Here is a 13,078-nt window from a genome sequence, read left to right as displayed (position 1 = left end):
TTTAGGTGGGTTTTAAGGAGTAAAAATTGGTTTTTCCCATTTTTGACAAAAAAAAAACATAAGATTTAGCAATTTCTTTCCAAACCATTTTTTTTGGAGCTTAAAAAAAATAACTTAGTATTTTGAAACGTTATTATGCACCAAATGGTTACGACGAAAAAAAAAAAAAAAAATTAAATTTAAAAGTCCCATGTTAATCTTATGGAGAATAAGTCAACTGTTGTCGTTTGCTTGTTTATGAACATATTTTGGTCAAATTTGGAAAATGCATTTATTTATTACTTAACTATTAACATAAAAAAACAAACAAAAAAACCCTCCTTGTTGCAGCAAATCTAAGCACTCGACACACCCCTCTTACGAATAACTGCTTTACACATTTTTGCTTTTGAGTTAAGAAATAGTATATTTCATCACTAGGGCCTAATGTGACTCTTTTTGACAAGAGGTTAAGTTTTATGATCGAAGCGAAGCCGAGGTCGGAAAATAAGCGAGGGTTAAAAAGACATTTTTTGCCCGTGTGGTGAACTATATTTTTCGTCATATTGCATCATTAATTAACAAAGTAAGCTAGAAATTGAAATAATTTTTATCTAAAGATAACCTCTCAAAAACTACTTCTAGCTTGTTTTCAATTCTGCTAATGCAAATAAGCAGTTGTTTAGTAATTCATTCAATCATTTTATCTATCACGATTGTGTACATTATAACATCGATATGTCGAGCGGTCGACAGCAATAGGCTAACACCTTATCTAATAAATCAATCTAAAATAATTTCGATCAATACGATTTCCACAATCGAAATTTACAACTGTTTACAACAGCTGATTTTTACTCCCTAGGGGCTAAAATCGTTTTAATTCCCTAGAGAGCAAAAATGCTACTTTAGACCCGCAACGCATGCATTAAAAACGGCTGTTTTTGCTGCAGTATGACGAAACCCTTTTTTAAGTGAAAAAGGCTTTTAATATTGTTTCCGATGCATTCACCTATCCATTGAAAAAAATATTACCAAATCACGATGTTCGTCACATGTTTAGTGTTTGGAAACAAATCCGGATTTTGTCGAGAAACGAAAAACTGAGACAAGGTTCTGGTAAGCCGCTTTTAAAGGTCTCGTAGCCTAAAACATTTGCTATAAGGCTTTATTATTGTTCTCTGAATAACACTACCTACACCATCTTTGACACTTAAACTGTAAATAATCTATAAATAATTTTCGATGAATATGAAAAAGCCTTAACAAATAGTTAATTTAAAAAGTAAAAGGATAGTAAAATTAAAAGATATCTTAGTATAACCTGCATACAGCAAAAACATAATTAAAATAATCTTAGGCCTCAAAAGGTAGCGTTGTGCATACGCAATGTAATCCCGCGAACAAAAAATATAAAAATATATATTTAGTCAAATTTATCAGCTATGTAAAACACTGCATTTAGTCAAAGGCTTTATTTTAAAATCTCTGAAAACAATGAATACGAGCAGCTCCAAGAATAAATTAGATTCGCATTTAGTTTCTTCTTCCACTCTATAAAACGTGATGCGTAATCACTTTTTAATTAAAATAAATTTTGAATAAAAGAAGTTTGGTGGTACCTTTAATGGCTGGGTGGAAAATATCCCAACAAACTATTTTAAATGGCAGTGACTGAAACAGTATAGTCACAATTTGTTCTACAAAAATATAAGTAACTTAAGAGCGGAACTATAATAACCTACAGGGTAATATTTTCTTTCTTAGGCATTCTTTATTTATATAAACTTTCATCTTGTGATTATTTTTAGAGTGAAAAGGGAGAAAGCTAGAGTAAGGTGATGGTGAATGTCTTAAAGTAATTGACTTTTACCAAAGATAATAGACCTACTCTAAGATATAGTCCTGTCATACGAAAAATACACTCTAGAAGACTCACATTATATAGGTTTAAATATTGTTCTAACAAATAAGAAACTAGCTCTTGTGGAAATAATGTATGCTATTTTATAATCTAGACGATCTCAACATAAGAAAAAATACTAAATGGCTGCTTTAGAAAATAACCATCACGTACTATGTGGAAGAAGCATGTAAAAGTAGTATCCAAGAATTGTTATATAAACGTAAATATTTTATAAACAATATAAACATGTAAAAGACCATTGAGGTAAACGGTTAAATTCTATTCCATTATATTAGTCAACAAATAAATGTAAAAATATGTAAGTTCGTGTTTGGAATAATTCACATTGCTTTCAACAGTTGATCCTATACAATAGCAAAATGAAACATAAATAAGTTCGAGTTCTAATTGATAAAGTAAAGTAGATGTAATCACAATGATAAGCTACGTTTAAGTGTTGTAAATAATTTAGCTTAAAGAATGGTGAAGTATGACAAAAATATAGTTAATTGAACGACTCTCAAGTGTAATCTCGATTTTCTTTCTTTTTTTACCTCGGCGTCGTCTCGAGTGTTATATTTGGGCTAATGACTTACTTTAGGCTACAGTTTCGCGTTACTGCAGAAAAATCTGTTTTTTTCAATACATGCCTGGTCGGGCTAAATATATCTTTTTCTCTGTTGAAACGTGAAGAATCGACTGGAGTTGAGTACAAAGAAATGATACTAATTAAAAAATATTATATCATTGTATGATAAATTAAGCTGTTAAATCATAGGTGTTTAAATGGAATATAATTGTTTTCAGTTTTTTATCCAAACATAATTATTTCCACCTAAATCTATATAAAAATATATAATGCACAGGTATAATCTATGTTACTGAACAGTCATATTGTCTACAAATATATTTTGCTTAGATTTTACTATACGTTATTTTCTATTTACAATTTTGAATACTCAGTATTTTAAGTAGGAGGTTCAACGAAGTATAACGTTTCTAACGACCTCATTAAGAGCCTCGACCGCCTTTGTAATTATTGTAATTAAGTGATGTTTTAAGCAACAGTAATAACCGAAGACTCAATTTGTGGCTTGACGTCTTTTTAATTATTAAAGTAAATACAGTAAAAATACAGTAAATAAGTAAGTATCTTGTGCCATTAGAATAACTAATTACCAACATTCCTTACAAAAACCAATGTAATTTAATGTGACATAACACTCAGTACTATTTCCGTATTATGTAAAACCTTTGTAAAACGCAATAATATTCTGGTGAAGTTGCTTTACAGGCTTATCAAAGCTTGTTAAGGACCAATAGACATGGTTTAGCCCCTGAGCTGAATTGATGACTATAATATAATTATACAATTACCTCGTCACAGCTCCGTAGTTTCCGTATATATTACGGCCGTTTCGGCATCAAAATGCCATCCTCAGATACATACATCCGATGTATGTATCTGAGGATGGCATTTTGATGCCGAAACGGCCGTAATATATACGGAAACTACGGAGCTGTAACGAGGTAATTGTACAATTATATTATAGTTGTTAAGGACACTCACACATTCTTAAACAATTAAATCTTTAAATCAAATTTATAAAACTTTCCATAATTTTTATCGCACCCCCAAATACGGCGTCAGGAACCCAATGAGATTAATATTCCGTTAGGTCATATCATTAATGTATGATGACGTATCCTAGCCTAACATAATATTCTAAATTCATTTTAAATCATATTTACGTTTTGCAAGAATATAAAAGGTAGGCCATCCCTATTTTTTTATTTTCAGTATATTTGTCATGGTTCCTGGAAACAGCAGTCTCCAATCATTTAGTTTTAAATGAAGGATTCTGACTAAGGGAGAAGCTGATATTAGTCAAATAGTTATCTTACTATTCTCCACTTATCCCTCTAATATTTGGGATGAAATGTTCCTGATATTGTCCTGAACATAATTGTTAATAGCGATAGTACAGGGTGACACAAAGGAACCGGACGTTTTTTAAATAAGTAGTACACAGTAGTTACATGGAATAAAATGGTTTTAATACTGTACATAGTGAGGTAAACATCTGCCATTTGTTACAAAACAGTCATTTTTTGAAAATGACGTCATGCATATGGTGGCCATGTACTTCTCTACAAATGTTCATTCTGGTCTGAAAATCATCTGTAACTCCGGTCAGGAGGTCTTGTTCAATGCCATTGATATCTTCTGTGATTCCCAACTTCAAATCCTCTAGAGTGCGTGGTTAGTGAGCATAAAAACGATCCTTAAGAAACCCCCAAAGGAAGTAATCACTAAAGGACAAGTCAGGTGACCTTGGTGGCCACGGTATGTCACCAAAGAGAGAAATCACCTTGTTAGGAAACATTCATTCAATACTGCACTCACTCTGGCAACGTTTTCGTGAGTTCTCGAAGTTCTAGAAGCCTGGTGGTTTCTTTCTTGTTAAATTTCCAGTTGTTCGGAACCCTAAAACCCACCTTAATAGCGTAATTCGGCTTGAAACCGTTCCATGGCGTTCAATATTAAAATGTCGACTAAATTCCCACTGGGTTTTGTCGACGGATTCACCATTTTGGACTGAAGTTTCGTATGCGAAAACGCGATGGTCTAGGGTCCACTAAGCCATATCAACAAAAATGGCAAGCCTTACTGAAGGTAATGACATAACCTCAATCTTCCTACAACGTACGACAACAATGGAACAGCTGTTAAAAAAACGTCCGGTTCCTTTGTGTCACCCTGTACTATATGAATTACATTTCAAATGCTTTCACGTGGCAATACAAGTTTCATCATAGTTATATTTTTGTATAAATGTGCTAACTAACTTAAAATAGTTAGTGTATCATAAAACAAAATGTTCAGATTAAGGTTTGGAAGTTTTGGATCTAATGTTTTCGACAAAGGAAGGATAATTCTTTTATAAGATTTATACAAGACTTTGGCCAGCATCTGGAACAAAGTTTTTCCATCCATCGTTTAAACATTTCCATTTTAAACAGGTTGAAAACTTGCAACAAAAAAAAAATTCAATGGAATCTTTTATTAGCGTTGCAAACTTTCGCTATGGATGAATTTCACCTAGGCAATGTTAATGAAACGACTATAAACATTTAACTATTAGAAGGCAATATTATTAGGCAATACTAATAATTTAGTATTTTTCTTCTTTACAAATATTTTAAGTTAGAGATACATATTTTCTCTATATACGAGTTAAATATATTTTCCACTTAGGCTTTGAAATTTAGGGCATTTAGGAAGCTAAACAATGTAAAATATTTAACTTTAGGCAATAATTATTGTCTTTTTTAGAGGTTTTCTACTTTTCATACCATTATCAATTAATATGTTTAGCATCTAGCAGTGGATTAACATGTTCGTTGTATTGCCGTACAAAGCTGAATGGTTTAATGACCCGAATTTATTGGTGTATGTACCTGATTTCTATGGTAGGAACTACTTTCAGTTCCTCAGAGAAACAATTTCACAGTCCTTCAATTAGCTGATATTACGACCATCTTACGATTATAATTTTATTCTGAAAATAAATTGTGACTTAAAGGTCACAATTAGTAGGCCTATCTTGGGAACTAAAACTATTTCATTAACAGTAACCGAGGACGACATATGTAGGGATTTATACCCTTTTACTTGTCCAACAGTAGTGCGGAGACTTTATTATTTAAACTATATAAATAAAATTTAGTTTGTTAGGCTTGTTTAAACATGAATATGAGCAAAATATGTGTATCTGATCTTTGATAGTTAAATTATATTTTCATAGACCATGTTAATTTGATACTTATTGGTATCTATATAATTAATACGCTACATGAAACTTTGTCGGTTGAACTCCTCCGCCATTTCTTAACCGATTTTATCCATTGACGTCTCATTGGAAAGAGCGGGTCGCGTAGATTTGCAAACTGGCCTTACATTTTTGAAAAAAGTCCCTTGGTCTCTGCATCAGCGGCTTTTAAAGTTCCCATGTTATCCTTATGAAGAACATAATTGTTTACTTTTTGATCGGCTGTGTAATTTAATTGCTGTTATTTATTTTTCAATTCAAAGTCTTTTAAACTCATCGGAAATTGTGGTGCCTTTTATTTGTTTTCAAATCACTACTTTACTTCTTTGCAATAGCTCGATTTCGAGCAACGTGTTTACTAGTAATTTGTTAAAAAGCATATTAAAACCTCTAGTTTTCTTTGTAAAGGAAAGAATATTATGTGTAAATAATCTTAGACTCTAACAATGTGAGTCTAGTCCAATAAAACGCTTCAATAAATCAAACAAAACACGTTCGTCAAAATATTGTAAAACAATCTGGAAACTAGAAATGATTTGTACATAATTAGCCATTTTCTATTTTTATAAATTTTAAATTGGATACCCTTTGTACCGTCCCATCCCATACAACTCCTTCAATGTCTTTTTTTGTTGTAAGCAAAACGTTTGAAGATGGATTATTAGCATAAAAGTTTCATATCTGATATATTAATGGCCAAGCTGGATCCTTTCCTCCTTCCAGCCACTATGATGTATTTTCTAAAATGTCGTAATCCATTAAATGGGATTAAACAAAAATTGCCAAATGGTTATAGTGCTCGTCTGCAAACTAAAAGCTCGGTGGTAAACCCTAAAAAATATTGACTCTGGGAAAATTTTCCTTTTGAAATTGAGTTGGGCTTTGAAACATAAATAAATAATTATACATTTATTTTAAAGGCTTCTAAATATAGAAGCCTTGAAATATAGACACGTTGTATATTACCTTCAAGTAACGTGATCAGAAATCCAATAATGTTCTATTATATCACAGCATGTTAATATTACCTAGCTTAGCTCTACAAGATATTGTACTACACTTTAATACCTGTTGAAATCGGCTGTTCTGTTACTCAATTATACTTTTCCTTCATATTTATATACATATTGGTCCAAAATTCTGGGGTAAATATTGCTTTTTATCTTTCTATTTCAACAAACTATAAAACCAAATAGAAGTACTTATAAAGATAAATTTGCCTTAATGTTAGTATGCAGCTTTGTAAAATTGTTTGAGCCGATGAAAGAAAAACTATTGTCTCAAGGAATATTGTTCTTTTGTTACATTTACGTAAATACTGGCTGGTGTTTAATAATATGTCTTCATCATATATTTCATTAAAATTGATATTAGGTGTGTTATTAGATCAATATAAAAAAATATTCTTAATATTTATCAAAATTAAATACTTAATCTAATAACTTTCAAGAAGTTAGGGTAGCGAGTTGGCCTATTGACAGAATGCAAATCCTTGTTCCCTATGGTCCCGGGTTAAAATCCCACTAATCACCAATGGACTTTATCCAATTGTAAATGACGCAACCTTCTAGGAGTAGCCTGAAGTAATGTGTAAAATGGTCTTGAGCTAGAGTCTGCGTCCTACGATGTAAAGAAGGGACGAGCACCCCTTCAAGAAGTCAAATTTGTGTTTGAAATTCATCTACAGTACCACATATATTTCTGAGATTTTTTGTCACGATGTAGTTTCCTACAACGTACATGATTGTTTACCAAGACAGATTGGAGAATCATGTAGAGATTTATCTTTGATCTCACATCCACGTTGTGAAAAACAAGATGATGGGCTTTTACACAATACAGGCCTATAATATTCTACGGTACATTATTATTGTATGTTTTCTTCTTAGTTTACATATCTTCAGGAGTTTCAGTTACTATGAGGGGCAATACAAATTATTGTGTTTCTCCTTCCTAAATAAAGTAAAAAGAAATGCCTGTAATATTTTTACAATGATAGCGCTAATGCATTGGGGATCGAGCTGGTCTAGTGGTAGAGAGCGGTCTAGTGGTTTATTTTACTTTTCTTTGTTAACTTATGAAGCTACGTCTGTATTAAATTTTAAAACACATAAGTCATTACGAAAATAAATTTAAAGACTAAGATAATATTAATCGGGCATATTGTTGCTATATTAAAATACAAATCGTCTAGGTAGCCAAGTGGTGATAGTGCTTGCCTTCAAATCTAAAAGTCGCTAGTTCAATTCCAAGCGAGGTCATTACTGGAGATCCCACCTTTGAAGATATGTTGATTTTGTAAGTTTTGAATACATAATATATCATTAGGATTAGTTCAATACTCTTTTGGTTCTATGTAAAGCTAGGCAATGCAAGAGGTTGGATTAATTACTACAGTTTTTAGGGAGAAGTGATGAATGTTCTGTTAAGATTATACCGAGATTTAAATACCTCATTAAATGGCAGAGCAATTCTTTATTTAAACTGTGAACCCTGCAGATATTTAATTGATTAGATTTTAAACTTGTAACAATCCCCAATTAGCCTGGTTCAATGAAGACTGTAGAGTGGCAATTCATTATAGTACAAGCATATTATTTGACGATTTCAATGATATATTATTTAATTGATGCCAATTAGTTCAAATTATAATCGCCATCAATATAAATTATTATATTGGTTCAAAATAAGTCTGAAGGGTTTCTTTTAAGTTTTGATTATTGAAAATTATTCCATTATTGCTCTAAGGTAATAGAGTAAGTTGAGACATCGAAGGGAAAACGAACTTAGTGGTTGAGTCTTTAATGTTGAAATTGTTTAATATTGACTTTTATAATTGAAACATGTAATTGATAGGTATATCTTTAACCATTTTTGTGCTATGTGTAAAATATGTTCAACGTATTGTGAGCTCAAGAAAATAATCCTTTTGTTTCCTTGATGATGACAGATTTCCAAGAAACCACCGAAACAAATGTAGCAATCATAATATTATGTAGGAGGTATTCTACTTGTAAAATTCATATCAAGATATATTTCAAACAATGATTTACTATAAAATATCTTAAATTTGGTAATTTTACACTACTATGAAGTAAAGCGAAGATCTTGAAAATAGGAAGCACAGTCAATACCAGGATAACATTGAGTCTGAAACTGCTTTACATGAAACTTATACAGCTTTGGCGTAGTTTGAAAAGTTCCAAGCAGAATATCCAGTCAAGCTAGACACCGAGCAAAGCTGGTCTTCAAATGGTTTATTCATGTGTGCAATGATCCAACATTACAGCCCAGACCTGGATGGAAATGTGTCGCCTTAGTTGAGCGGGTTAGTAATATATAGAGCTTTAACAAACACGATTTTTACAATAACAGGTATTAAAGGTTTCTGTGTTATCTTGCACAATTTTTGAATAAAATCACACTTTTTTATCGTGATAAAATAACATAAAAAGCATTCACGATCAATAAAACGTAAGTGTTCTTAAATTAATATTGATAGATTAAAGCTTTTTCATGGAATTAACCAAATCTACTGCAGTATCACTAGTATGACATAATCCGTAAGTAGCTTAAATACAATTAGAAATATGCTGCAAAAAGTTATGGAATATAAAAAGTCTATTCCTCCATACTAGACTATTTAATTAAATGTTATAAAAGCAATCTTAAAGCCATCTAATAAACCTTAAAGAGGTGTTTTCTGTATTTATTTTCGCCTAGTAATGTGCTGCAGAAGTAGGCCTATTTCACAATTACTTGCAGAAGAAGTTCTTCTATAATTTTCTGACGACTCTCTAAACCTTTTAAACGGTTTTACAAATACTAACATTTCAGTTGAAGTGTTAAATAATAAGCTATGCAGGAAAATAAAATGTATAGTTATTACTTCGTGCAGTAATCGCAACTATACCAAACTGTTACAAAAAATATAAACTAGTTGAAGAAGAACTTTGAAACTTTTTACACAGGTGTAAAAAGATACTATAGTTCTGACAATCTCAAAACAGCGATACACTAATTTATATCTTTCATATGTCAGTGATATGAAATTAATCTATAGTTTAGAAACTAAATTCGTTTAAATTACATACGGTGTTGTGGTTTGTTAGTTTTAGTTCATGAATTTACAGCGAGGAGCATTTAAGTATAACTTGAAAAAATCAAAACCTTAAGTATGGATCATATACTCCCGTATGGATTAAGAAATTCTAAAAAAGGGTTCCTACTCAAATATGCCTTAAATTCTACATTAGATAATCATCCATGTGGTACTCTTATTCTCTCTTTTAGCATATGCAATACACAATATGTCGTCTATCGTCTAGCAGCTATCACTTGCCGTACCTTGATTAACAATGTCACTTACTAATACCAATCATGTTCATGTTGATTTATGCTATTGTAACTGTATCTGTAACTGTATTGCAAATGAAACTGTAATTTATGTCATCTACGACATTGTAAATATACAAAGGAAACCAACAGAGAATCATGTGCAACGGAATCATATCATAAGTCCAGATTTTTTTATTATAAGAAATATTTGTTACAGCAAATATTATGTTTTGTATTAGCAAATCGATGTGTGGAGAGAATATTATTTTATGGTTTGAAATCTTTATAAAACATTAACTAACACAAAACAGTAAAACCTCCACTTATTCGATTCGTTGTCATACGATCTAGAAAACAGATCTTGTAGTAAATTCCTGGCACAATGAAATTCCTAATCGTATCGAGAATTCATTGCTTAAGGAACTGTGAATTTCTATCAACTTGTGAAATTTTTGCTCATAAATATTTCATTAATGTATTCAAGCTTTTTTTAACTTCTAAATTGCACAATAAGCTACGATTGACTTGCCTGAAAACGAAATTCGCCACTGTCTTTCAATCAATTAGCTTTACATTAGCCTAACTTACATTAATACTACATAGTGATGATTTGTTTCCCTTTTATCAAGCTAAATGTTTATGTTTCCCTTTCGGATCTACATAGGTCTAAATAGCTCGTGTTTTGACGAATTAGCGTTGCAGATGACAACATGGTGACATTGTTGAAGTATCTGCATATGCATTGACTTCAACATGTACACTTGTCAGTAACTCTTAGTACAAGAAAATTACTGTTTTCATTAATTTGTAAACGTCGAAAACACATTATATGATCAATTTTCAATTGTTCACTTCAGACAGAAAAAAAATCTTTACTAAATTACCTATCACGACTTATACCTGATAATACTAAGTAAATAAATTATCTCCGGCACTTTATAATATTTCTGAAAATGGCCTTTAAAAACAATAACAGGAGTATAAGTAGATTTCAAAAGATTTAATAGGCTTTTTTGACGTAAAGACATCATTGTGAAAATCAATATTCTTATAAAGTTTTTTTTATACAGACCATTCAGTTGCCTGACAATTGGATGAAAGACGATGATTCTTGAATTCCGAAACGAAACTTAACTCTACTAATGAGCGTAATTATTTAATCTAAGATAGTGTAAGAAGCAGTGAATGATTGTTTTGTCTATGGGATTATAAAATGGCACTGTAAAATTAGGAGTTGGTTAAGTTATGACGGTTAGTTTGATATAAATAACATATTTCATACATTATTTTAAGAATCCTACAGAGTTTTTGATGAGATATTTTAAATAAACTGAACTATTTAATACAGTAGTGTAATTGGTGTGTTCCTTGGTTTTAACTTTGTTAAAGATTGCATTGACAAATTTCCTTACTTCGTTAGCACTATTTTTAAAAACTTCGCTAACTTTGTGACAACTCGATAACAACCATTACCAGTTGTTATTTAATTTTGTCAGTCAAGTTAAATAACGAATGTAAACTTAAGAAAGACTGGACTTCCTTAAAGTTAAAGTAAAAAGACGACGTAAGAAAAAACAAGTTAAATTATGACATAAACAAAACTTTATAAAATATAGATATAAAATCTGTATGTAAGAAAATTCCATAATTTAATAACGTTTGTGTGTGTATAAATCTAATTAATATGACAAGTCCAAAATAATCAGTTAGTCCTACAGTGTTTTCATGTAAATTAAATCCATATTTTCAGCGTAGTCAGTAAACGAATGTTAAATAAAAAATATTTAGTTAGCTTTTATACTTACCACTAGCAAAGTACCCGTTCTTCGTACGGGGTTGGCGTATAAGTATAAAATACTTTGTGAAGTTATACTCTAGCTTTGCGTTTGCTATGGGGAGGATAAGGCTTGAGAGAATTTTGTTATTTATATTTACGGCATGCTTTATTATTGTATATGGGGAGCGAGTTGGCGTAATGGTTAAAGAGCGGGACTTCAGTCCCTGAGGTCCCGGGTTCGATCCCCACCAAGTCTCCAATGGATTTTATCGAAGTGATAATGCCGCAACCCCTAGGTCTAGCCTGAAGTAATGTGAAAAACAATCCCAGTCTCGTGCCTAGCGTCCTAGGAAAAAAATAGTATAGTATATACGGTATGGTATTACACATCTACCATAACCATTCTGTTCTACCGCTGCACCTAAACAACATAAAAAGAGTGAATCATCAATAATTTACAGAATATCACAAATTATGTATAAAATTAAAAACATAAATATGACTGTAAAAATCCTATTATGACATTTCTCATTGTGTATCACAGCTTTTTGATGCTGCTTACTTCAAATCAGCTGTTATCATAATTGCAAAAAATATAATAGTGCTGTACCCTGTTGGCAAACCTTATAACTTTTTAATGCTATTGAATATCATAGAACCAACTTGTTTGGTCGAATCAGCTGACAAAATTAATTAATTCCTTTTAAATGTGGATACCCATAAGGTTAACATGGGAAACTCCAGAGTCACTGGGGCGGAGCATGAAAGGAGTTTTGAGATAAGAATATGCCTATAGGAATCGAGAATGTGAGCAATCATCACCCCAAATTTCACCCCAATCCGTCCAGTATTTTAGCGTTTAATTGTCACAAACATCCATCCATCTATACATCCAAACTTTCTCATTTATAATATTAGTAGGATTATATAGAAATATTAAAATATTTAATAATCTTAAAAGTGTAACGAACTTCTTATCAGTTTGATTGTTGAATAAAAACATAGCTAGAATAAAATGATTAGCAAAAAGTGAGTATGATAACTACTATAAATACATAAAAAATAAGTATAAAAAAAGGATGAGATGGTTAATGTGTGTGTAATTTAGAACATCAAAATATTTAGTCAAACAAATAAAAGTATTAATTATTAAAACAGCTTAAAATGCCTCCTCTAATGGCGAGTTTAACCTTTAAATGTACCCTATATGAGCGTTATGATAAAATAAATGCTAAACGAATGTAA

This window comes from Macrosteles quadrilineatus, unplaced genomic scaffold (assembly GCF_028750875.1).
Source record: "Macrosteles quadrilineatus isolate MER2022 unplaced genomic scaffold, UCM_ALF_1.0 Scaffold_4__1_contigs__length_99947679, whole genome shotgun sequence".
Classification (NCBI taxonomy): Eukaryota; Metazoa; Arthropoda; class Insecta; order Hemiptera; family Cicadellidae; genus Macrosteles; species Macrosteles quadrilineatus.
Note: the sequence above shows the minus strand (reverse complement) of the source record.